Below are 27,197 nucleotides of genomic sequence, written 5' to 3'. Positions count from 1 at the left end.
TTGTGGGTTAGGGTTAGGGTAAGGACTGGGTCTTGGGTTAGGGTTAGGGTCAGCCTTGTTTACATCTCGTGACTTTAGACCAAATCTGGAGTTGAGTTGGCCTTAATATTTAGACCTAACCATGTTTTGATATCATTGTGAAGAAAATGTTACACATTTACAACCCAAAATTCACACTCAACCAACGGATACCCCCAATCATGGCTATTTTGATACCAAATAGTCAAAAAACTTACTGCTGGGCAATAAAAAAGCAGTATTCTTACTATTTCTGACACTTTCCATTCAAAATTTCAGGAAATAAGCCCTTGAAAAAATATCAACATCCCGAGTCGGCCATGTTTCTTTACCTCATCAGGACTCAGACTAGCAATTATTTGCCCATTGACTTCAATGTTAAATGGCTGTAACATCACAGGCTGTAGCTTTTTTCTCAACATTCCGTTGGTTCCAATCTTTATAGGCACAATGGGGACAACATTTGGCAATCTCCTCATCATAATTTTGTAGGGGGTTGACCATTTAGATTTTTTGCTACACGGATTTGAAGTTGACTGGGGTGAAAATCTCACTTCCGACACAATGACTGCTCTGCAGAAAGACACTTTACACCCCCTATCCCTCCGCTGTAATATCATCAGTATTACCCAAAACTGCTATGAAATTGCAAATTTGATCCCTTTTCTCCAATTCTAGACCAAAAAGTCAACCCAAAAATGCAGGAAGAGGGGAGAAAAAAATTAAGGGAAAAATTGTCTATTTATAACTCGCACTACATTCGTCCATCATGAAATAAGGGGAAATAATTACTAGTCTTAGTCCTATATACCTCACATGTTTCTGCAGTTTAAACAAATCTGTTGTTATCTAATAAACAAACATATATGCAATTCCCTGACCAAAGAATATGAAAATCTATGCATTTTCAGATGAGCTGTGCGGCATTCTGCAAACACTATAATGCATCAGAAAACTGCGGAATTTCAGACAGAAATTTAAAAGCACATGAATTTTGAATTAAACAGAACATTTTTATTTTTGAACATAAATGCATTCTGTAAAAAGATGAGATAAATTCAATATAAATCAAACACGAAAATACTTTAAAACAGTAATCATGATGCAATATTAGACTTTTTAACACTTTCATCGAAAACCACACAGTTTTTCTCTGTTAACGTAGTTTCAAGTGCCAAATTGTGGTCAAATCTAAAATGTTGAAACATGCAGTGCCTATGAATTTTAAAATATCTCCTATATAGCTGTATTTCCATAGGATAAGTAAGTTGAAATAATCTGATTATGTAACACTACAACAGCTTTTTCATCCCTACCCCCCAGTTTGGAATCTGATAATTTAAAAGCACATGAATTTTGAATTCCACAGAACATTTTTATTTTTGAACATAAATGCATTCTTCAAAAAGATGAGATGAATTCAATATAAATCAAACACGAAAATACTTTAAAACAGTAATCATGATGCAATATTAGACTTTTAACACTTTCATCGAAAACCACACAGTTTTTCTCTGTTAACATAGTTTTAAGTGCCAAAGTGTGGTCAAATCTAAAATGTTGAAACATGCAGTGCCTATGAATTTCAAAATATCTCCTATATAGCTGTATTTCCACAGGATAAGTAAGTTGAAATAATCTGATTATGTAACACTACAACAGTTTTTTCATCCCCACCCCCCGGTATGGAATCTGATACATTGCTGACCAATCATAGGTCGCCCCGTTCACTCGAGCCTGTCAAATGATTTACAATGGCGATGGTGCCTACAACTTTCCTGACCAAGAGATATGCACAACCGTCGATCAACACACAAGCCATTAATGTTATCTTCCAATATGAGAGGCCATGATAAACACACAAGCGTCCTTTTCAAGCTCGGAAATTAAGTCATCACCAAAAAGCAAAGTTTACAGAGGTCCCAAACTGATTACGATTTGCCCTCCACTTCCACCACAGGTGTCATAGAGATCAGGGATGAAATTGATATGCATCATCGTTCTCCTAAAGCCAGTCCAGGAAGAGATCAGGTTTTGAGATGTAGACCTGAAATGTTAAATTTGGATGAGAATGAGAATTCTGGGGCGAATACTATCCAGGGAAATGGTCATTGACATCCAGAAAATGGTCAAAATGTGGAATTCTGTCATTCAGTTAAATGTCAAGGGGAGAAGACAGGCCTGTGCAGTACCAAATTTCCAGCCCATTACTATTAGTGAGCAGAAGTGGGGATGAGGTTGGATTTACTTCTTAAAAGTGTATGAAATGCACATTTATCTCACCTGTTTTGCTTCTTTTTTTTTAATACTTGTGTTGAGGTCAATCATTCCACTCTATGAAACAATGCCCTGGCACCTGAAATGATAGGAGGCTGGGGATAAATATGCAATAAAAAACAGTGAGAAAATAAGAAAAAAATATGGTTTCAACTGGAAATAGAAATAAACCTCTTTATTTCTCGCGAACAGCCCGTCACTGGCCCTCCAAAAAGAAACCAGTTAACAATCAGTAAAAAAGTAAACCTTGAGTGTCACATAAGTCTAAGCCAATCTCAAAGGTAGATGCCATGTTTTGAGGTTCGGTCTAAATATTAAGGCCAACTGCATGTTTGGTCAAAAGTCACACAGGTGTGAATTTTGGAGTGTACATGTTAACATTTCATTGTATGATGTCAAAAACATGTTAGGTCTAAATGTTAAGGCCAACTGCAGACTTGGTTCAAGGTCACAACATGTAAATAGGGTTAGGGCACATGATTTTTTTACACAATTGTGGGTTTGGGCTAGGGTCAGAACTAGGTCTTGGCTTAGGCCTAGGCTACATGCTTCTTGACAAGATTGTGGGTTAGGGTTAGGGTAAGGACTGGGTCTTGGGTTAGGGTTAGGGTCAGCCTTGTTTACATCTCGTGACTTTAGACCAAATCTGGAGTTGAGTTGGCCTTAATATTTAGACCTAACCATGTTTTGATATCATTGTGAAGAAAATGTTACACATTTACAACCCAAAATTCACACTCAACCAACGGATACCCCCAATCATGGCTATTTTGATACCAAATAGTCAAAAAACTTACTGCTGGGCAATAAAAAAGCAGTATTCTTACTATTTCTGACACTTTCCATTCAAAATTTCAGGAAATAAGCCCTTGAAAAAATATCAACATCCCGAGTCGGCCATGTTTCTTTACCTCATCAGGACTCAGACTAGCAATTATTTGCCCATTGACTTCAATGTTAAATGGCTGTAACATCACAGGCTGTAGCTTTTTTCTCAACATTCCGTTGGTTCCAATCTTTATAGGCACAATGGGGACAACATTTGGCAATCTCCTCATCATAATTTTGTAGGGGGTTGACCATTTAGATTTTTTGCTACACGGATTTGAAGTTGACTGGGGTGAAAATCTCACTTCCGACACAATGACTGCTCTGCAGAAAGACACTTTACACCCCCTATCCCTCCGCTGTAATATCATCAGTATTACCCAAAACTGCTATGAAATTGCAAATTTGATCCCTTTTCTCCAATTCTAGACCAAAAAGTCAACCCAAAAATGCAGGAAGAGGGGAGAAAAAAATTAAGGGAAAAATTGTCTATTTATAACTCGCACTACATTCGTCCATCATGAAATAAGGGGAAATAATTACTAGTCTTAGTCCTATATACCTCACATGTTTCTGCAGTTTAAACAAATCTGTTGTTATCTAATAAACAAACATATATGCAATTCCCTGACCAAAGAATATGAAAATCTATGCATTTTCAGATGAGCTGTGCGGCATTCTGCAAACACTATAATGCATCAGAAAACTGCGGAATTTCAGACAGAAATTTAAAAGCACATGAATTTTGAATTAAACAGAACATTTTTATTTTTGAACATAAATGCATTCTGTAAAAAGATGAGATAAATTCAATATAAATCAAACACGAAAATACTTTAAAACAGTAATCATGATGCAATATTAGACTTTTTAACACTTTCATCGAAAACCACACAGTTTTTCTCTGTTAACGTAGTTTCAAGTGCCAAATTGTGGTCAAATCTAAAATGTTGAAACATGCAGTGCCTATGAATTTTAAAATATCTCCTATATAGCTGTATTTCCATAGGATAAGTAAGTTGAAATAATCTGATTATGTAACACTACAACAGCTTTTTCATCCCTACCCCCCAGTTTGGAATCTGATAATTTAAAAGCACATGAATTTTGAATTCCACAGAACATTTTTATTTTTGAACATAAATGCATTCTTCAAAAAGATGAGATGAATTCAATATAAATCAAACACGAAAATACTTTAAAACAGTAATCATGATGCAATATTAGACTTTTAACACTTTCATCGAAAACCACACAGTTTTTCTCTGTTAACATAGTTTTAAGTGCCAAATTGTGGTCAAATCTAAAATGTTGAAACATGCAGTGCCTATGAATTTCAAAATATCTCCTATATAGCTGTATTTCCACAGGATAAGTAAGTTGAAATAATCTGATTATGTAACACTACAACAGTTTTTTCATCCCCACCCCCCGGTATGGAATCTGATACATTGCTGACCAATCATAGGTCGCCCCGTTCACTCGAGCCTGTCAAATGATTTACAATGGCGATGGTGCCTACAACTTTCCTGACCAAGAGATATGCACAACCGTCGATCAACACACAAGCCATTAATGTTATCTTCCAATATGAGAGGCCATGATAAACACACAAGCGTCCTTTTCAAGCTCGGAAATTAAGTCATCACCAAAAAGCAAAGTTTACAGAGGTCCCAAACTGATTACGATTTGCCCTCCACTTCCACCACAGGTGTCATAGAGATCAGGGATGAAATTGATATGCATCATCGTTCTCCTAAAGCCAGTCCAGGAAGAGATCAGGTTTTGAGATGTAGACCTGAAATGTTAAATTTGGATGAGAATGAGAATTCTGGGGCGAATACTATCCAGGGAAATGGTCATTGACATCCAGAAAATGGTCAAAATGTGGAATTCTGTCATTCAGTTAAATGTCAAGGGGAGAAGACAGGCCTGTGCAGTACCAAATTTCCAGCCCATTACTATTAGTGAGCAGAAGTGGGGATGAGGTTGGATTTACTTCTTAAAAGTGTATGAAATGCACATTTATCTCACCTGTTTTGCTTCTTTTTTTTTAATACTTGTGTTGAGGTCAATCATTCCACTCTATGAAACAATGCCCTGGCACCTGAAATGATAGGAGGCTGGGGATAAATATGCAATAAAAAACAGTGAGAAAATAAGAAAAAAATATGGTTTCAACTGGAAATAGAAATAAACCTCTTTATTTCTCGCGAACAGCCCGTCACTGGCCCTCCAAAAAGAAACCAGTTAACAATCAGTAAAAAAGTAAACCTTGAGTGTCACATAAGTCTAAGCCAATCTCAAAGGTAGATGCCATGTTTTGAGGTTCGGTCTAAATATTAAGGCCAACTGCATGTTTGGTCAAAAGTCACACAGGTGTGAATTTTGGAGTGTACATGTTAACATTTCATTGTATGATGTCAAAAACATGTTAGGTCTAAATGTTAAGGCCAACTGCAGACTTGGTTCAAGGTCACAACATGTAAATAGGGTTAGGGCACATGATTTTTTTACACAATTGTGGGTTTGGGCTAGGGTCAGAACTAGGTCTTGGCTTAGGCCTAGGCTACATGCTTCTTGACAAGATTGTGGGTTAGGGTTAGGGTAAGGACTGGGTCTTGGGTTAGGGTTAGGGTCAGCCTTGTTTACATCTCGTGACTTTAGACCAAATCTGGAGTTGAGTTGGCCTTAATATTTAGACCTAACCATGTTTTGATATCATTGTGAAGAAAATGTTACACATTTACAACCCAAAATTCACACTCAACCAACGGATACCCCCAATCATGGCTATTTTGATACCAAATAGTCAAAAAACTTACTGCTGGGCAATAAAAAAGCAGTATTCTTACTATTTCTGACACTTTCCATTCAAAATTTCAGGAAATAAGCCCTTGAAAAAATATCAACATCCCGAGTCGGCCATGTTTCTTTACCTCATCAGGACTCAGACTAGCAATTATTTGCCCATTGACTTCAATGTTAAATGGCTGTAACATCACAGGCTGTAGCTTTTTTCTCAACATTCCGTTGGTTCCAATCTTTATAGGCACAATGGGGACAACATTTGGCAATCTCCTCATCATAATTTTGTAGGGGGTTGACCATTTAGATTTTTTGCTACACGGATTTGAAGTTGACTGGGGTGAAAATCTCACTTCCGACACAATGACTGCTCTGCAGAAAGACACTTTACACCCCCTATCCCTCCGCTGTAATATCATCAGTATTACCCAAAACTGCTATGAAATTGCAAATTTGATCCCTTTTCTCCAATTCTAGACCAAAAAGTCAACCCAAAAATGCAGGAAGAGGGGAGAAAAAAATTAAGGGAAAAATTGTCTATTTATAACTCGCACTACATTCGTCCATCATGAAATAAGGGGAAATAATTACTAGTCTTAGTCCTATATACCTCACATGTTTCTGCAGTTTAAACAAATCTGTTGTTATCTAATAAACAAACATATATGCAATTCCCTGACCAAAGAATATGAAAATCTATGCATTTTCAGATGAGCTGTGCGGCATTCTGCAAACACTATAATGCATCAGAAAACTGCGGAATTTCAGACAGAAATTTAAAAGCACATGAATTTTGAATTAAACAGAACATTTTTATTTTTGAACATAAATGCATTCTGTAAAAAGATGAGATAAATTCAATATAAATCAAACACGAAAATACTTTAAAACAGTAATCATGATGCAATATTAGACTTTTTAACACTTTCATCGAAAACCACACAGTTTTTCTCTGTTAACGTAGTTTCAAGTGCCAAATTGTGGTCAAATCTAAAATGTTGAAACATGCAGTGCCTATGAATTTTAAAATATCTCCTATATAGCTGTATTTCCATATATTTCCATAGGATAAGTAAGTTGAAATAATCTGATTATGTAACACTACAACAGCTTTTTCATCCCTACCCCCCAGTTTGGAATCTGATAATTTAAAAGCACATGAATTTTGAATTCCACAGAACATTTTTATTTTTGAACATAAATGCATTCTTCAAAAAGATGAGATGAATTCAATATAAATCAAACACGAAAATACTTTAAAACAGTAATCATGATGCAATATTAGACTTTTAACACTTTCATCGAAAACCACACAGTTTTTCTCTGTTAACATAGTTTTAAGTGCCAAATTGTGGTCAAATCTAAAATGTTGAAACATGCAGTGCCTATGAATTTCAAAATATCTCCTATATAGCTGTATTTCCACAGGATAAGTAAGTTGAAATAATCTGATTATGTAACACTACAACAGTTTTTTCATCCCCACCCCCCGGTATGGAATCTGATACATTGCTGACCAATCATAGGTCGCCCCGTTCACTCGAGCCTGTCAAATGATTTACAATGGCGATGGTGCCTACAACTTTCCTGACCAAGAGATATGCACAACCGTCGATCAACACACAAGCCATTAATGTTATCTTCCAATATGAGAGGCCATGATAAACACACAAGCGTCCTTTTCAAGCTCGGAAATTAAGTCATCACCAAAAAGCAAAGTTTACAGAGGTCCCAAACTGATTACGATTTGCCCTCCACTTCCACCACAGGTGTCATAGAGATCAGGGATGAAATTGATATGCATCATCGTTCTCCTAAAGCCAGTCCAGGAAGAGATCAGGTTTTGAGATGTAGACCTGAAATGTTAAATTTGGATGAGAATGAGAATTCTGGGGCGAATACTATCCAGGGAAATGGTCATTGACATCCAGAAAATGGTCAAAATGTGGAATTCTGTCATTCAGTTAAATGTCAAGGGGAGAAGACAGGCCTGTGCAGTACCAAATTTCCAGCCCATTACTATTAGTGAGCAGAAGTGGGGATGAGGTTGGATTTACTTCTTAAAAGTGTATGAAATGCACATTTATCTCACCTGTTTTGCTTCTTTTTTTTTAATACTTGTGTTGAGGTCAATCATTCCACTCTATGAAACAATGCCCTGGCACCTGAAATGATAGGAGGCTGGGGATAAATATGCAATAAAAAACAGTGAGAAAATAAGAAAAAAATATGGTTTCAACTGGAAATAGAAATAAACCTCTTTATTTCTCGCGAACAGCCCGTCACTGGCCCTCCAAAAAGAAACCAGTTAACAATCAGTAAAAAAGTAAACCTTGAGTGTCACATAAGTCTAAGCCAATCTCAAAGGTAGATGCCATGTTTTGAGGTTCGGTCTAAATATTAAGGCCAACTGCATGTTTGGTCAAAAGTCACACAGGTGTGAATTTTGGAGTGTACATGTTAACATTTCATTGTATGATGTCAAAAACATGTTAGGTCTAAATGTTAAGGCCAACTGCAGACTTGGTTCAAGGTCACAACATGTAAATAGGGTTAGGGCACATGATTTTTTTACACAATTGTGGGTTTGGGCTAGGGTCAGAACTAGGTCTTGGCTTAGGCCTAGGCTACATGCTTCTTGACAAGATTGTGGGTTAGGGTTAGGGTAAGGACTGGGTCTTGGGTTAGGGTTAGGGTCAGCCTTGTTTACATCTCGTGACTTTAGACCAAATCTGGAGTTGAGTTGGCCTTAATATTTAGACCTAACCATGTTTTGATATCATTGTGAAGAAAATGTTACACATTTACAACCCAAAATTCACACTCAACCAACGGATACCCCCAATCATGGCTATTTTGATACCAAATAGTCAAAAAACTTACTGCTGGGCAATAAAAAAGCAGTATTCTTACTATTTCTGACACTTTCCATTCAAAATTTCAGGAAATAAGCCCTTGAAAAAATATCAACATCCCGAGTCGGCCATGTTTCTTTACCTCATCAGGACTCAGACTAGCAATTATTTGCCCATTGACTTCAATGTTAAATGGCTGTAACATCACAGGCTGTAGCTTTTTTCTCAACATTCCGTTGGTTCCAATCTTTATAGGCACAATGGGGACAACATTTGGCAATCTCCTCATCATAATTTTGTAGGGGGTTGACCATTTAGATTTTTTGCTACACGGATTTGAAGTTGACTGGGGTGAAAATCTCACTTCCGACACAATGACTGCTCTGCAGAAAGACACTTTACACCCCCTATCCCTCCGCTGTAATATCATCAGTATTACCCAAAACTGCTATGAAATTGCAAATTTGATCCCTTTTCTCCAATTCTAGACCAAAAAGTCAACCCAAAAATGCAGGAAGAGGGGAGAAAAAAATTAAGGGAAAAATTGTCTATTTATAACTCGCACTACATTCGTCCATCATGAAATAAGGGGAAATAATTACTAGTCTTAGTCCATATATATATACCTCACATGTTTCTGCAGTTTAAACAAATCTGTTGTTATCTAATAAACAAACATATATGCAATTCCCTGACCAAAGAATATGAAAATCTATGCATTTTCAGATGAGCTGTGCGGCATTCTGCAAACACTATAATGCATCAGAAAACTGCGGAATTTCAGACAGAAATTTAAAAGCACATGAATTTTGAATTAAACAGAACATTTTTATTTTTGAACATAAATGCATTCTGTAAAAAGATGAGATAAATTCAATATAAATCAAACACGAAAATACTTTAAAACAGTAATCATGATGCAATATTAGACTTTTTAACACTTTCATCGAAAACCACACAGTTTTTCTCTGTTAACGTAGTTTCAAGTGCCAAATTGTGGTCAAATCTAAAATGTTGAAACATGCAGTGCCTATGAATTTTAAAATATCTCCTATATAGCTGTATTTCCATAGGATAAGTAAGTTGAAATAATCTGATTATGTAACACTACAACAGCTTTTTCATCCCTACCCCCCAGTTTGGAATCTGATAATTTAAAAGCACATGAATTTTGAATTCCACAGAACATTTTTATTTTTGAACATAAATGCATTCTTCAAAAAGATGAGATGAATTCAATATAAATCAAACACGAAAATACTTTAAAACAGTAATCATGATGCAATATTAGACTTTTAACACTTTCATCGAAAACCACACAGTTTTTCTCTGTTAACATAGTTTTAAGTGCCAAATTGTGGTCAAATCTAAAATGTTGAAACATGCAGTGCCTATGAATTTCAAAATATCTCCTATATAGCTGTATTTCCACAGGATAAGTAAGTTGAAATAATCTGATTATGTAACACTACAACAGTTTTTTCATCCCCACCCCCCGGTATGGAATCTGATACATTGCTGACCAATCATAGGTCGCCCCGTTCACTCGAGCCTGTCAAATGATTTACAATGGCGATGGTGCCTACAACTTTCCTGACCAAGAGATATGCACAACCGTCGATCAACACACAAGCCATTAATGTTATCTTCCAATATGAGAGGCCATGATAAACACACAAGCGTCCTTTTCAAGCTCGGAAATTAAGTCATCACCAAAAAGCAAAGTTTACAGAGGTCCCAAACTGATTACGATTTGCCCTCCACTTCCACCACAGGTGTCATAGAGATCAGGGATGAAATTGATATGCATCATCGTTCTCCTAAAGCCAGTCCAGGAAGAGATCAGGTTTTGAGATGTAGACCTGAAATGTTAAATTTGGATGAGAATGAGAATTCTGGGGCGAATACTATCCAGGGAAATGGTCATTGACATCCAGAAAATGGTCAAAATGTGGAATTCTGTCATTCAGTTAAATGTCAAGGGGAGAAGACAGGCCTGTGCAGTACCAAATTTCCAGCCCATTACTATTAGTGAGCAGAAGTGGGGATGAGGTTGGATTTACTTCTTAAAAGTGTATGAAATGCACATTTATCTCACCTGTTTTGCTTCTTTTTTTTTAATACTTGTGTTGAGGTCAATCATTCCACTCTATGAAACAATGCCCTGGCACCTGAAATGATAGGAGGCTGGGGATAAATATGCAATAAAAAACAGTGAGAAAATAAGAAAAAAATATGGTTTCAACTGGAAATAGAAATAAACCTCTTTATTTCTCGCGAACAGCCCGTCACTGGCCCTCCAAAAAGAAACCAGTTAACAATCAGTAAAAAAGTAAACCTTGAGTGTCACATAAGTCTAAGCCAATCTCAAAGGTAGATGCCATGTTTTGAGGTTCGGTCTAAATATTAAGGCCAACTGCATGTTTGGTCAAAAGTCACACAGGTGTGAATTTTGGAGTGTACATGTTAACATTTCATTGTATGATGTCAAAAACATGTTAGGTCTAAATGTTAAGGCCAACTGCAGACTTGGTTCAAGGTCACAACATGTAAATAGGGTTAGGGCACATGATTTTTTTACACAATTGTGGGTTTGGGCTAGGGTCAGAACTAGGTCTTGGCTTAGGCCTAGGCTACATGCTTCTTGACAAGATTGTGGGTTAGGGTTAGGGTAAGGACTGGGTCTTGGGTTAGGGTTAGGGTCAGCCTTGTTTACATCTCGTGACTTTAGACCAAATCTGGAGTTGAGTTGGCCTTAATATTTAGACCTAACCATGTTTTGATATCATTGTGAAGAAAATGTTACACATTTACAACCCAAAATTCACACTCAACCAACGGATACCCCCAATCATGGCTATTTTGATACCAAATAGTCAAAAAACTTACTGCTGGGCAATAAAAAAGCAGTATTCTTACTATTTCTGACACTTTCCATTCAAAATTTCAGGAAATAAGCCCTTGAAAAAATATCAACATCCCGAGTCGGCCATGTTTCTTTACCTCATCAGGACTCAGACTAGCAATTATTTGCCCATTGACTTCAATGTTAAATGGCTGTAACATCACAGGCTGTAGCTTTTTTCTCAACATTCCGTTGGTTCCAATCTTTATAGGCACAATGGGGACAACATTTGGCAATCTCCTCATCATAATTTTGTAGGGGGTTGACCATTTAGATTTTTTGCTACACGGATTTGAAGTTGACTGGGGTGAAAATCTCACTTCCGACACAATGACTGCTCTGCAGAAAGACACTTTACACCCCCTATCCCTCCGCTGTAATATCATCAGTATTACCCAAAACTGCTATGAAATTGCAAATTTGATCCCTTTTCTCCAATTCTAGACCAAAAAGTCAACCCAAAAATGCAGGAAGAGGGGAGAAAAAAATTAAGGGAAAAATTGTCTATTTATAACTCGCACTACATTCGTCCATCATGAAATAAGGGGAAATAATTACTAGTCTTAGTCCTATATACCTCACATGTTTCTGCAGTTTAAACAAATCTGTTGTTATCTAATAAACAAACATATATGCAATTCCCTGACCAAAGAATATGAAAATCTATGCATTTTCAGATGAGCTGTGCGGCATTCTGCAAACACTATAATGCATCAGAAAACTGCGGAATTTCAGACAGAAATTTAAAAGCACATGAATTTTGAATTAAACAGAACATTTTTATTTTTGAACATAAATGCATTCTGTAAAAAGATGAGATAAATTCAATATAAATCAAACACGAAAATACTTTAAAACAGTAATCATGATGCAATATTAGACTTTTTAACACTTTCATCGAAAACCACACAGTTTTTCTCTGTTAACGTAGTTTCAAGTGCCAAATTGTGGTCAAATCTAAAATGTTGAAACATGCAGTGCCTATGAATTTTAAAATATCTCCTATATAGCTGTATTTCCATAGGATAAGTAAGTTGAAATAATCTGATTATGTAACACTACAACAGCTTTTTCATCCCTACCCCCCAGTTTGGAATCTGATAATTTAAAAGCACATGAATTTTGAATTCCACAGAACATTTTTATTTTTGAACATAAATGCATTCTTCAAAAAGATGAGATGAATTCAATATAAATCAAACACGAAAATACTTTAAAACAGTAATCATGATGCAATATTAGACTTTTAACACTTTCATCGAAAACCACACAGTTTTTCTCTGTTAACATAGTTTTAAGTGCCAAATTGTGGTCAAATCTAAAATGTTGAAACATGCAGTGCCTATGAATTTCAAAATATCTCCTATATAGCTGTATTTCCACAGGATAAGTAAGTTGAAATAATCTGATTATGTAACACTACAACAGTTTTTTCATCCCCACCCCCCGGTATGGAATCTGATACATTGCTGACCAATCATAGGTCGCCCCGTTCACTCGAGCCTGTCAAATGATTTACAATGGCGATGGTGCCTACAACTTTCCTGACCAAGAGATATGCACAACCGTCGATCAACACACAAGCCATTAATGTTATCTTCCAATATGAGAGGCCATGATAAACACACAAGCGTCCTTTTCAAGCTCGGAAATTAAGTCATCACCAAAAAGCAAAGTTTACAGAGGTCCCAAACTGATTACGATTTGCCCTCCACTTCCACCACAGGTGTCATAGAGATCAGGGATGAAATTGATATGCATCATCGTTCTCCTAAAGCCAGTCCAGGAAGAGATCAGGTTTTGAGATGTAGACCTGAAATGTTAAATTTGGATGAGAATGAGAATTCTGGGGCGAATACTATCCAGGGAAATGGTCATTGACATCCAGAAAATGGTCAAAATGTGGAATTCTGTCATTCAGTTAAATGTCAAGGGGAGAAGACAGGCCTGTGCAGTACCAAATTTCCAGCCCATTACTATTAGTGAGCAGAAGTGGGGATGAGGTTGGATTTACTTCTTAAAAGTGTATGAAATGCACATTTATCTCACCTGTTTTGCTTCTTTTTTTTTAATACTTGTGTTGAGGTCAATCATTCCACTCTATGAAACAATGCCCTGGCACCTGAAATGATAGGAGGCTGGGGATAAATATGCAATAAAAAACAGTGAGAAAATAAGAAAAAAATATGGTTTCAACTGGAAATAGAAATAAACCTCTTTATTTCTCGCGAACAGCCCGTCACTGGCCCTCCAAAAAGAAACCAGTTAACAATCAGTAAAAAAGTAAACCTTGAGTGTCACATAAGTCTAAGCCAATCTCAAAGGTAGATGCCATGTTTTGAGGTTCGGTCTAAATATTAAGGCCAACTGCATGTTTGGTCAAAAGTCACACAGGTGTGAATTTTGGAGTGTACATGTTAACATTTCATTGTATGATGTCAAAAACATGTTAGGTCTAAATGTTAAGGCCAACTGCAGACTTGGTTCAAGGTCACAACATGTAAATAGGGTTAGGGCACATGATTTTTTTACACAATTGTGGGTTTGGGCTAGGGTCAGAACTAGGTCTTGGCTTAGGCCTAGGCTACATGCTTCTTGACAAGATTGTGGGTTAGGGTTAGGGTAAGGACTGGGTCTTGGGTTAGGGTTAGGGTCAGCCTTGTTTACATCTCGTGACTTTAGACCAAATCTGGAGTTGAGTTGGCCTTAATATTTAGACCTAACCATGTTTTGATATCATTGTGAAGAAAATGTTACACATTTACAACCCAAAATTCACACTCAACCAACGGATACCCCCAATCATGGCTATTTTGATACCAAATAGTCAAAAAACTTACTGCTGGGCAATAAAAAAGCAGTATTCTTACTATTTCTGACACTTTCCATTCAAAATTTCAGGAAATAAGCCCTTGAAAAAATATCAACATCCCGAGTCGGCCATGTTTCTTTACCTCATCAGGACTCAGACTAGCAATTATTTGCCCATTGACTTCAATGTTAAATGGCTGTAACATCACAGGCTGTAGCTTTTTTCTCAACATTCCGTTGGTTCCAATCTTTATAGGCACAATGGGGACAACATTTGGCAATCTCCTCATCATAATTTTGTAGGGGGTTGACCATTTAGATTTTTTGCTACACGGATTTGAAGTTGACTGGGGTGAAAATCTCACTTCCGACACAATGACTGCTCTGCAGAAAGACACTTTACACCCCCTATCCCTCCGCTGTAATATCATCAGTATTACCCAAAACTGCTATGAAATTGCAAATTTGATCCCTTTTCTCCAATTCTAGACCAAAAAGTCAACCCAAAAATGCAGGAAGAGGGGAGAAAAAAATTAAGGGAAAAATTGTCTATTTATAACTCGCACTACATTCGTCCATCATGAAATAAGGGGAAATAATTACTAGTCTTAGTCCAGATAATTCGTTTATAGTATCAATCTTTCTTATTTTGCTATAATCACATACAGTATATTGTCATGTTAATAAAAGGCACCTGTTGTAGGCCTAATTTAGTAAAGATAAGAAAACATAATAGGGATTCATCATTTATATTTTCTATGATTTAATTTTCATGAAAACGGTAGTAATTAAAACGTTTAAAATGTGTAGGCGAGTAATTAACGATCTTTAATCATGGAAGTAATAAAAATCATTTCTCGCAAAAAATCGGATTCATTCAAGCAAATATAAGAACAGAACCCTCACGTTCATATTTCTATTTTTATAAGTTATCAATGTTTAAAATAGAAACATCAGATTCATGCAAGCAAATAAGAACAGAACCGCTACGTTCGTATTTCTATTTTTATAAGTTATCAATGTTTATGTGTAAAATAGAAATAAACTTACCATTTGTGGTGTTTTCTAATACCTTTACGATTTCTCTGTAACCTAGCTCTCGTAAACATTGGATGAATTTACCATAGGCATCACCACAGTTTGACAAGACATACATCAGTAACTTGTCAGCAGCTGAATTCCGACCCTTTTCAACGTTCATGTATATTTTCTGTATTTCTTCCTTTTCATCTGCGTTGAAAACGTTTTTTTCAAATAATTTATTACCAAGTATTACTGGTTCTTTGATATGATCCAACAGATAACAGAAATTAGCTCGGATTTTATGATAGTCGTTTTCCGGCATCCGACCCTTTTGTCTTCCTGAAATAAATGATTTATTATACAGTTTTATTGTAGTCTTGATATTCTCAAATATGTTTAAAATAAAATGGCAATAACGTTTCATGTTTTAATGTTGTATTAGTGGAGGAGGGGGGGGGGTACTCTCTCCAAGAATATATTAGAAAAACTGACGGTCGCAAACGCTTGTTTCCAGCTATCCGAGCGCCTGAATATACAGCAACTTCAACAAACCGATCGTTTACTGTTCATGGAGATGGAACCGTCGGGAGAAAATGTTGAAAATTTAACTGCCGCAAATACCTTTTCCTGCTATTCCAGTCCGTGACTTGGCTGACTTGAATCACAAACAACCAATCAATCGCTGTGGGCTATGGCGGCTCGCCCTCCCGGTGAAAATTTTGAAAATTTAACCGCCGCAAATACGTTTTTCTGCTATTCAAGCCCACGAGATAAGCAACCCTAAAGTTGCCTAATAGTTATGTTACTAAAATCCCACTTTATGCCAACCCGAATACCAACCATCCTATCAGACTATTGCAGCTGCATTCACAAATAATAATCGTTGCCCGAAAAATGTTGCACAAAATAGAGTGGCTCCAGACAAAATGTTTTAATCCATAAGTCAATTCAATTCGCGGTATATGATTAAAAGGAAAGTAAAATAAGTGTTTTATTTTGCCAACTAGTTGAAATTATAATTTTTGTTTCACTTCCCGAAAAGTCAGATTGCCCGAAAGTTAGAACTGTTCTGTTTGCTGAGATGAGGCAAATACGAAGCCCAAAACAAGGGGAAGTAACCGATATTCGATAAATGTAGCTAATGTGAATTAAATATAAAGTTAGTACGTAAGTCGTTTTACAAAAAAGAAACTACGATGGCGCTCCTTAATTGAACTGACCAATTCATTTAAAATAATCACCCACTCAACATATTAAGTACCAAATTTTGTTTAAATCCAACCAGTGATTCTGTTACCCGCTCACTAGACAGGATAGCTTCCAAATAAAAATATACTAAAATATCTCCAAAACAGCTTTATTTATACATCAAACATGAAAATAATGTAATTCGGTTGTTGGGATGGCTGAACAGCACCGGGTAATCAGATATGACAGGTTCGGGACGCTTTGTGGGCGTCGCTAACAATATTCAAACTCTAAACTTATATATAAATAAAAGAAAATTTACCGTACAAGAATTAAGCTCCTTTATAATTCAGTCAAGTAAAAATCTATTAACACTCCCACTAAAGTTCTTAATTCTTACTGTTGCAATAACAGGGATTGATATAAATCAGATCAAATCAAGTAAGTAAAAATCTATTAGCACTCCCACTAAAGTTCCTAATTTCTACTGTTGCAATAACAGGGATTGACATAATAATCAGATCAATTCGCTCAACGCACAGGCAAACTATATTGACTGTCTTTAACCGACAAAGGACTGGTAAGCTCAGACTTGGGAAACATTCTAAAATCACAAAAGAACCCTCGCCTCAACTACGAAAACCTATTATAAAATTGTTAATATATATTTCCTACGTTTTGACACTAAAAATCTACAAACATATTAATGGAGATAATTAATATTTAACGAAAACTGTATTTGAACAATAATTAATAAAAATAGAGTTATGTCCCCTAGATTTACATGAAATATGAAAGGAAAGCATTAAAATATGAATAAAATTCGGCAAGTCATAGGCACATCAAAAATAATGATAGGCACGCGTTCAGAATACTAATTTGCAATAATAAAACACAAAAACATGACTCAAAGATATTCTGTCGATGCCTGCCAATATCCATCTTTCACTACTATGAATGCCCATATATATATATATAAAGACAAAGGATTAAAGGGACGGCACACCAAACACATTAAACAAATATGGACAAATTAGATAAAGAAATCTACATTACATAAATATTATAAACCAAATAACAAGAAAATGTTGATAAAGGGGGTCGATCTCGAATCATGTGCAGAGTTGAATATAGGTACAGAAAATAACGGAAACTTATGATTATAGAAACCCTACTCAGGCTACAATTCACGAGACACACGAACAGGTAAAGAACAAGGGTTATGACATAAGACTTTTGGTCCACTGAGGGGCATTATAATGAATCTAAGAGCAAAGTAGTTAGAGTATTACCATCATTCTACTTACCTTGGTACTTCGACATCTTGATAACAGATTTTTATTATTTGTATTCTGGACCTAGATAGGTATCTTACTTCACCTGGTCTTTTATCTTAAAAACAAGAAAATGTAATTAAAATTAGATTTCAATTTCGTTCAGTGACTTGTATGTTCTGACAATAGGAGGATGGAGACCTAGGTCTGTATTCAAAGGTTTACTTGAAATTAAGCCTTATATTATATGGACTGCTTGTCTTTGACATACATCAAGGCGTGTTCATCAGCCAGATTGATACAGTAAAGTAGTTTGCTTGATAAACAATGACATAGTTTAATAAACAATTGTCTGGGACGCAAATTCTAAATATATCATACGTAATATTCAACAGCAATAATTTAAAACAGCGAGATTTTGTAGGTGGTAATTGTGAATATTCAATTAAATATATTAAAGTTTTTGTGTGTCATCTACATTTTTTTACGGTTTAATCTCAAATTGTTTACAAAATATTTAATTAAGAAAAAACAATCAAAATATCAACGGTTGACTCGTGTATGGTGGACTATGGTTGCCATAGCAAATACATATTATTTTAATACAATTTTATATTATTATTCAATTATTATTCATTTTATTATTAATTTTTTTATTTCATATTTTTTTTCTAATATTTATTTATTTTAATTCGTATTAATTTTTTTTTTTTTTTTTCATTTCATATAAAACTTTTTTTTATTTCATAAAAATAATTCTTTTTTTTTATTTCATAAAAATAATTCTTTTTTTTTATTTCATAAAAATATATTTTTTTTTATTTCATAAAAACTTTTTTTTTTATTTAATAAATTTTTTTTTTTTTTTTATTCCATAAATTTATTTTTTTTAATTCATAAAAAACTTTTTTTTTTAACACGTCCCCTTCTTTGCCATAGTGTCTAGGTTATCCAGTCCTGAATGGTATCAGATTGCGAGTTGTCTCCCTTAGTTTTTATTGCCGGTTGTTCCAGTCTATTGTTTACTTTCGCCTGAGGCGTGAATTTTATAAATTTTGAAAACTAGTTAATAGGGTCTAAAAGCTTGTTTTGGGTGTGTTTTTTTTATTATTGTGTATGCAATGTTAAGAATCATAAATGGTCAATGGAAACACGACATAGAGCTAAGGGATTGTTTAGCAACTTATGTAGCTAGAAGGCTTTGACGACATGAAATAATTGACTTTGTTCAAGATAAATTTAGCGAATACTCCTGGAGTCTGCGATCTCTATTTTTGGTATTAAATATACAGACTATACTATTGATATAGGGAGATCTCTAAGGACCTGGGCGCCTTTTAGGTTATAGGGCAATGCACCAAAATGTACGAGAGGTAGGTTAGATTGATTACACCGGTATGTTATTAATTACCGGTATATATTTTAATTATGCATTTTATACCCAAACTGGAAAACTGGTCTAGTAGTAGTAAGACTACGTACGGAGTATTTCAGTAACGTACCTCAAGCAGTTCCTGTGATCGTATTATTTCAGCTTGTGACCTAGGCAAGAAGGTGAACTATAGAAATATTCTGAATATGTACTGGAAAATATTATCTTAAGATAAGTCTAGACTTATTTACATGTAATGTACCGTAAAATATACGAAAAACAAAATTTACCATTCATGTGAACACTACCGGTACTCAAAATCAATATTAAGACAACTGATACAAGTTTATAGAGCAGTGCTGATTCTATGAATTTCCTCTAAAACCTTGGCAGTAAGCACAAGGAAAGGAGGGTGGACTGGTCTTAAATCTGCACAGATTTTGGTCTCATATAATCTTGACATATAATGTATGGTAACATATTATGCATTGTTAAATACGTTGTTTTGCAGATCCATCTCCTAAATGTCCCCAGAGACCTGATGTATGCAGTTATGCAAGAATTGGATGCTAGTGGATTAGAAGAAAGAGGTGGTGTTGGAAAACCGAAACGTCCAAGGAGGGAAAGGAATTTTTATTCAGAAGTAAGTCTAAAGCTCAGTACACACTGCCAACATTTTCTGTAATATTTTCAGAAACATCTCAGCAACACACCTGGGCAACAAAAATTTGGCCCTGTATACACTCAGCAACAGAACGACAACATATAGGGCAAATTAACAACCATTCCTTGCTGGTAGCTGCCATTTTGTCTACATCACTTGACTCCAGGTAGATCATGTGATTTATGGCCCATTTCTGATTGGATAAAATGCGGCAACATCATCAGCATCGCGGCAACAAAATTGATGTTGTATTTATTTCGGCAACATTTGGACAACATGTTGCCCGAATGTTACCAAAGGATTCCGAACTGTACACATATCAACCTTTTCACCAACATGGCACCTGGTCAACATGTGTGTACAGAGCTTTATACATTTGTCTGGCCCTTTTGTTTTTATAGAATATATTCTGTAACATGTTAACTGCTAATTGATTTTTCTTAGCATTCAGTATATTAAATACTGGTAAAGTTTTAAAAACAAAGGATCGCACAACTCGTTCATGTGTACTGTTTTTTTTGTGAGTGTCTGGTTATTCAATTTTACATAATGCAACATGACACCATTTAAGTTAAACTACAAATCTTACTCTCGATTAAATGAACACTCAGAATTTTCTCACATTTTATGCCATCCACAAATCACTTTTAGATATAAAAATCGTAAAAACATGAAAATAGGAATGATAGAATGTGATTGCATATTTTAATTATTTGACCTACTGTTAGTCAGTTAGAAAATGACTGTCAATGTTCTACTCTATATAAATGCATATACGTTTATGATAGCTATTAGCGTATTATACAGACGCTTTTGTGGTAATACTATTTTTTATATAAAAATAAGCGTAATTTTAAATATTGCTATACCTCAAACAAGCGAGAATGGCCCTTTAACTATAACTAGAGTTTCATACTTTCTGATTTAGTTTTTATTTATCCTGCAGTTTATTCTTGTTAATGATATTATTTGTTTTTCAGGGGCCAGACTATACACTGTCATTAGATGGCCATGATAAATTATGCGGCTACCCGAAATCCACTTTTCCCTTGTGTGTTTATGGTTGTCAAGACACCTATAGTGGGAGAATTCAGTTCCTTAAAGTATCTACAAGCAACAATGATCCAAAGATAATAGGAACATTCTATCTCGAATATTTATATGAAACTAGAAGTAAGCTAATAAATTATTCCTAAAATTGTAATGGCTGTCATCATAACGTAGTTAGTACATTACAAGTACCCTATGAAAGTCATGGACGAAAAATAAAATATAAATTTCGAAACTTCTTTCTTTATCTATATTCGCTCATGAGAGCAAGACATAATGTCAACATTCTGTTTTAATCTCCTTATTACAATAATATTTTAAAAGTTATAACAATAAAGCATTATTGCCATTTTGTTATGGATGATCAAGGCTAATACTTTTACATCAATTGTAGTTGTTCATTTTGTAAATTTTATAGATAATGCTTCTAACAAAAACTTGCCAGTATAAACATTTGAGAAAATTGAAATTGATCAGAAATTGTTTCATACCAATATAATATTCTAGATGTTTTTTTTATTGGCTTCAAATGATACTAAAATTCAGATATAGTCTACTGTATTTAAAAAAAAGATTTTCAAGCATTATGTATTCTATTTATAGTATCCACATTTCAGTTATTGTACCCAGAATATCTAATTCATTCTTATAACAATACACAATGCAAGATTAAAGCAGAAAATTTAACAAAAATGTTTTAAAGGGTTATGATTAAGCTCTATTAGTCTTTATTTATTATATTAATAGGACAGAGGTACAGAAACAGGAGATATGACCACAATGCATTGTTATCTAATTGACAAGTATCTTGCAGTTGAGGATGCAACAGATTTCGTCCTATATGGTCCTTCCACTGGGAATAAAATTGAACGATTTACGAGAGACTTACATTACAGACTGGAGATTTACTTTAAAAAACAGATTTCTGGTCTTTTAGAAAATGGAGATTATAATCCATCAAATGAAAAAGATAGGTAAGATAATTACTATTATTACTGGATAAGTTATACCCATCAGTGATATTTTATGCTGATAAACACAATTCAAGTGGAAAATGTAAGCTTTGGCCATACAACATTGATTTGTGCTTTTTATATGCTCACTTGAAATGTATGGTGTATTATATGACAATATTCGCTCGTTCACAATTGATGGCACAGGGTGCCTTTAATGGTATTATCTGGGGGTCTCTATCATTTTTTTGTGTGAATTTGAAACAAATTGTTTGAATAATACCCCTTTATTAGACGCAAATTTACATTAACTAAATACAGTGGTTTTATGGGTAGCCAAGGAGGGTCTCTGTTGTTTTTTACACAATTCTGAACAACATGTTCGAATTTTTCCTATTACTTGACACAATTCTTGTGTGAAAGCTGCTGTGTGGGTGTATTAACACGCTTTGCGTAGCTATCTGGATATAAATCATTTCTTTGGCAATACAGATGACAAATTAGGTCTAAATTAGCAAAGTACTCTTGATTTCAGTACCATTAGGATCACCAATTATTGTCAGGAAAAGGTCGGAAATCCACTACTGACATAATAAACCTACAAATTACTGATGAATTCTTTTGGGTTTTTTTTCATGTATACATACCAATAATTCAAAAAGAGTTAGATATATTTAGAGAAACTGTGTGGAACAATCATCGTTGCAGAAAAAAACAATAAGAAAGAATTACCGACAGGAATACCAGAACATTTGTATTCTTATCCGGAAAAATATGGTGGTGTGAATTGTTCTTTAAAAGTCTCTGAAAACGATTTAAATGAGGTTGCTGATTTGGCCAATATTTGTGAAGTAAATTATCTTACAGACGACTTCAGAGATGATGTATGCGCCATGTAGACCCAACTGAAATTTGTTCTAATAATGCTGATGTAGCCTATTTATTTATTTTGAAGTCTAATTTCAACCTTGCAGATGTTGCTTCAAGTTGAAAGTTCAATCTTTCTGTTTGTGATATGTGCATCTTGAAGTGATTTTCATGGTGTTTAGCCAAAGGAACAGTTCAACCAGACAATACAACCACATAAACCCCATACCCTTTCTTAGAGGAGTAAACACACTGAAAGTTAATAGATGTGTCATCCTTGGTGTTTTATCTAACCACGATCAATGTGTTCAGTATATCTCATCAGACCATTATGTTATTGCTTAAAGTTTTAGGTCAACTAATATAAGAATATGAGACATATATTATAACTAAATATGACACTACCATTCTTTCCTAAAATCTGTTATCTTTATTGACAAATTGTTGTACTAAAATCGCCATAAAAAGCCAAGAAATATTTTTTTGTAAATAATCTGACTTGATTTATACAACTGTACATCACTCTATCAACATTTGTTGATAATTGTCCTGTACAATTTGAAGGCAAAATCCTTTAATTTCCATGCTGCTTACTCATACCCAACTAAATCTTAGTTGAACAGCATTACTTTTTTAGGTTTTTGTTTTTCGATTGTTTACATGTATATTGGGTTATTTTTCTGGGCCTTAAAAAAACTGTAATGCTGTTTTCCTGCATTATGATTTTAAGGTTTAAAACTACAAGATCCAGTGCTTGTGCTTTCAAAACATGTAAATAATATGACATTCTACTGTATTGATATTTTCGATATCGTGCATATGCTTTCCTTATGACTATTCAGATTTATTGTTATAATCATGTTGATGAGATCTGTTATTGTATCAAATGTAGCACTCTTTTAGGGTATATATTCCTTTTAAGACATGGTAAAGTGTATTTTACATGTATGTCATTATGCAGAAAATGTACAAAAGTGGTATGACCATGATAATTATTTTGCCAAATTGTATTCCAAACACTTCTGAAATACATAAAGATACATATTGAAATTCTCAGGGAAACATGATGGGGTAGTCTCCAAACAGTTGAAATTTGAATACTATTTTGGGACCTATATTTGATTTGACTATGCGAAATGCAACCTATTATTCTAATTTTATACTCATTAGCAGATTAACGATTTGGTTCAGCAGCCATTTGCTGTCACATCATATATCCTTTAAAGTAGTTGGGTTCTGTATGCTAACAAAAACTCTAAACTGCAAATCTTTATTATTGCTAATAAAGCTTTTTAAAACTTTGCTTTACAATAACAAATATAATATTTAATAAAACAATAATTAATTATTGAAAAACAAAAGCAGATATGTTTGATTAAAGTACCATTCGCACTAAGTATCCCTAAAATGTTGGTTCATAATACATGTATGATCACTCTATGATTATTGTCAGAATAAATTTTTAAAAAATTTAAAAACATCAATGCACACAAGTGGTTTATTTATGTTGTTTTTCCTGAGCACCTGGTAGTTCAAATGACGCAATGTGATGTCATTCAAATTAAAAGTACAACTGAGTCTTGAATATACCATACACGAATTGATTTCAGGAATAAAAAATATTGTTATGGCAAATATTTAAAAAATATTGTCTTTGGAACACTTTTGTGTCAATACTAATATTTAAATAAAAAGAAGGTTATTTTGAAATAATTTTGATTTACTTTATACAAGTCGGAATGGCCCTTTACGCTCATTTAATGTTATGGAAGTACAGAGAACTTCAGTAGGCACATTTTCTGTTAAAATGGTTAATATGCCAATAATATTAAAATAGTTTGTCTGGCAATAAATTTTAACTCATACATAGGCCAATAACCCACATTGAAAAATCAGTTGGATACTAGCTGATTAATCAAATCAACCTAGGTGTGTTTTCTTGTCCCAAATATTTATTAATTGAAACAGGAACAAATATTTGATAAAAAAATTTACTAACAATGTTTCTGGAAAAAGTAACATATACATATTTTACTATGTAATTAATTTAGTTTTTTTTAAAAACTAAACTCATAACCTCAAATACTTGTATTTTCTTAGTATTTCACAGTACCAAATAAAATATTGAAAGATTCTTTTGAACCTTCTGCGTTATGTCAACATGAATGTACTGCTATTATGTCCTATTCAAACACAAAATGTTCAGTATTAAAATATTAAAATGTTTATTGTTTTTATTTTACTTGTTTCCTTTTAATCCTAACATTGTACAGTATGTATTGCACATGTGCTGTTTTAAAAAGTTTTCGATGGCCATTGATAACAAATTGCCCATGCAGAAGAACGCCTCTCCATCAAGCCCATCTTTCACTTCATTTAACTTAGATGTTGCTATTAATCTAGTGTGCTGGCTTTTACAATTACTCCTGTCTTATTGGTGTATTTTTTGAAGTCACCAGGAATATATTTTTCAATGCTTACAAAGTCGTTACTGCTTGTTTTGGCAAAATATACCTCATTAAAGGAAAAAACAGGTCCATATTCTGGTGGTGATTCAATTTTAAGACGTAAAGCAAAGTTTTTTATGAATTAAAAAAGAAAAGTTTATTGGAATAAAAAAAAAAATATGGAATAAAAAAAAAAGTTTTTTTTATGAAATAATAAAAAAAAAGAGTTTTTTATGAAATAAAAAAAAAAGTTTTGTATGAAATAAAACAAATTTTATATGAAATGAAAAAAAAAAAATTGTCACGAAAAAATAAAAATCATGAAGATGAAAAAAAGAATTAAAATAAATAAATATTAAAAAAAATTATCAAATAATAAAATCAAATAAAACATTTAAATGAATAATAATAAAAAAAATAATAAAAGTAGAAAAAAATTAAAAAAAAAATTAATAATAAATAGAATTGGAAATAATTTGAAAAATAATATAAAATTGTATTAAAATAATATGTATTTGCTATGACAACCATAGTCCACCATACTCCAGTCTAATCCTATACAGGTATGTACCTAATACTATACATGTAGGGGGATCACGTGGGTAAGACGCTAGCTCGCTAGCCTGGAGGTCGGGTGTTCGATCCCTGCATTGGCCGAGAAAGTTCATCCAGATTTTCCGGCGTGGTTCTCCCTTGTCAGTGATGCAGGACGGAGGGGCTGACAAGGAAAGCTGTCTAGTCGTTCGGATGGGACGAAAAACCGAGGTCCCGTGTACACATTGGCGTGCACGTAAAAGATCCCTTGGCAGTTGGAATTCGATATAAGAGTAGGCCGTAGTGCCGCTGTCCGGGCAAAATTTCCCTCATAGCACACTGTATGGCGTATACCCGTCTTCATTAGCCCAGGCTAGGAGCAGAACAGTAGGACGTTAAACTCCATTTCATTTCATTTTCATTTCCTATACATGTATCTACCTAATCCTATACAGGTAGGCACCTAATTGAACAGGAATATTGTCCCAAAACTTCTGAATTTATAACATACTCCTTTATAGAAGTTTAACATTGAAGGAGGTCCTACTATAAAGATATGAAACATGTCTTACTATATAAATATATGAAATCAAAATACATCAAATAATATCATATCTACCTGACTTGTTTATTTGTTCTTGTGCTGGATGCAGTCTTCAACTCTAGATGAACAACTGTTTAACGGCTGCTGTCTGGATAGCGTCTGACGCTCGCCTCTTGGTCAAGGTATATATGTGTGTGTTTACTGTCACCCCTAGTAACATTTCAAACATTCATTTTATCAATAAAAAATAAGGCGTGATTTAAACTCTGTCCTGTATGATTGGTAGATAATGACTAATGCTACTATAAATATCCTGATCATTTATATGATGTATAGCCCCTATCCACAGTTTACACGTCCACTCTTCTACATCCTATAGAGTGTGTGTGTGTGTGTGTGTGGGGGGGGTGGGTGGTGGGGGGGTCCGAATGGTTAGCACGTGCGCGCTGTATCATAAGGTCTAAAATTGAGCCAACTGGTGTGGTTTCGAATCCCCGGTTGTACGTGACAAGGAGTAGGGTCGCCTGTACAACCTCATGGGATTTCTCCGGGTCCTCTGGTTTCCTCCCAATGCTAAAGACCCCTACGCGCAAGCGAATTATTGAAATAAAATTGAACCATATGTTAGTTCCGAAATGACCTTGTTTGTGTCGAGTGGACGATACCCCCACCCCCCTCTGTCTGTCTGTCTCTCGGTCTCTCTCTCTCACATCCTACACGTCCACTTTTCTACATCCTACATGTCTACTCGCCTGCAGCCTATAAACCTACTATCTCAC

The 27,197-nt window shown here is 34.6% G+C and overlaps 1 protein-coding gene and 2 long non-coding RNA genes across 5 annotated transcripts in view; 1 reads left to right on the top strand and 2 right to left on the bottom strand.

Moving 5' to 3' along the window:
• The window catches only part of LOC126823518 (rho-associated protein kinase 1), a 171,808-nt gene that overhangs the window by 121,018 nt on the left and 23,593 nt on the right, over positions 1 to 27,197 (bottom strand). The window lies entirely within an intron of this gene.
• Positions 7,023 to 26,620, bottom strand: LOC130013254 (uncharacterized). 3 transcript variants are annotated; one of them, XR_008788637.1, is made up of 5 exons: positions 26,494 to 26,620; positions 18,021 to 18,105; positions 15,553 to 15,864; positions 13,741 to 13,813; positions 7,028 to 10,957 (listed from the first exon to the last, which is right to left on the bottom strand). It is a non-coding gene; the product is annotated as an uncharacterized LOC130013254 (long non-coding RNA). The 3 variants fall into 3 exon arrangements; XR_008788635.1 differs by lacking the exon at positions 7,028 to 10,957 and adding an exon at positions 12,433 to 13,504; XR_008788636.1 differs by having other exon boundaries at positions 7,023 to 13,504; positions 13,741 to 15,864.
• On the top strand, positions 19,042 to 26,561 carry LOC130013256 (uncharacterized). Its single transcript, XR_008788640.1, has 4 exons — positions 19,042 to 19,360; positions 19,871 to 20,002; positions 21,004 to 21,196; positions 21,821 to 26,561. It is a non-coding gene; the product is annotated as an uncharacterized LOC130013256 (long non-coding RNA).

Source organism: Patella vulgata, chromosome 6, assembly GCF_932274485.2.
Source record: "Patella vulgata chromosome 6, xgPatVulg1.2, whole genome shotgun sequence".
Lineage (NCBI taxonomy): Eukaryota > Metazoa > Mollusca > Gastropoda > Patellidae > Patella > Patella vulgata.
This window is presented reverse-complemented; position numbering and strand designations above follow the sequence as displayed.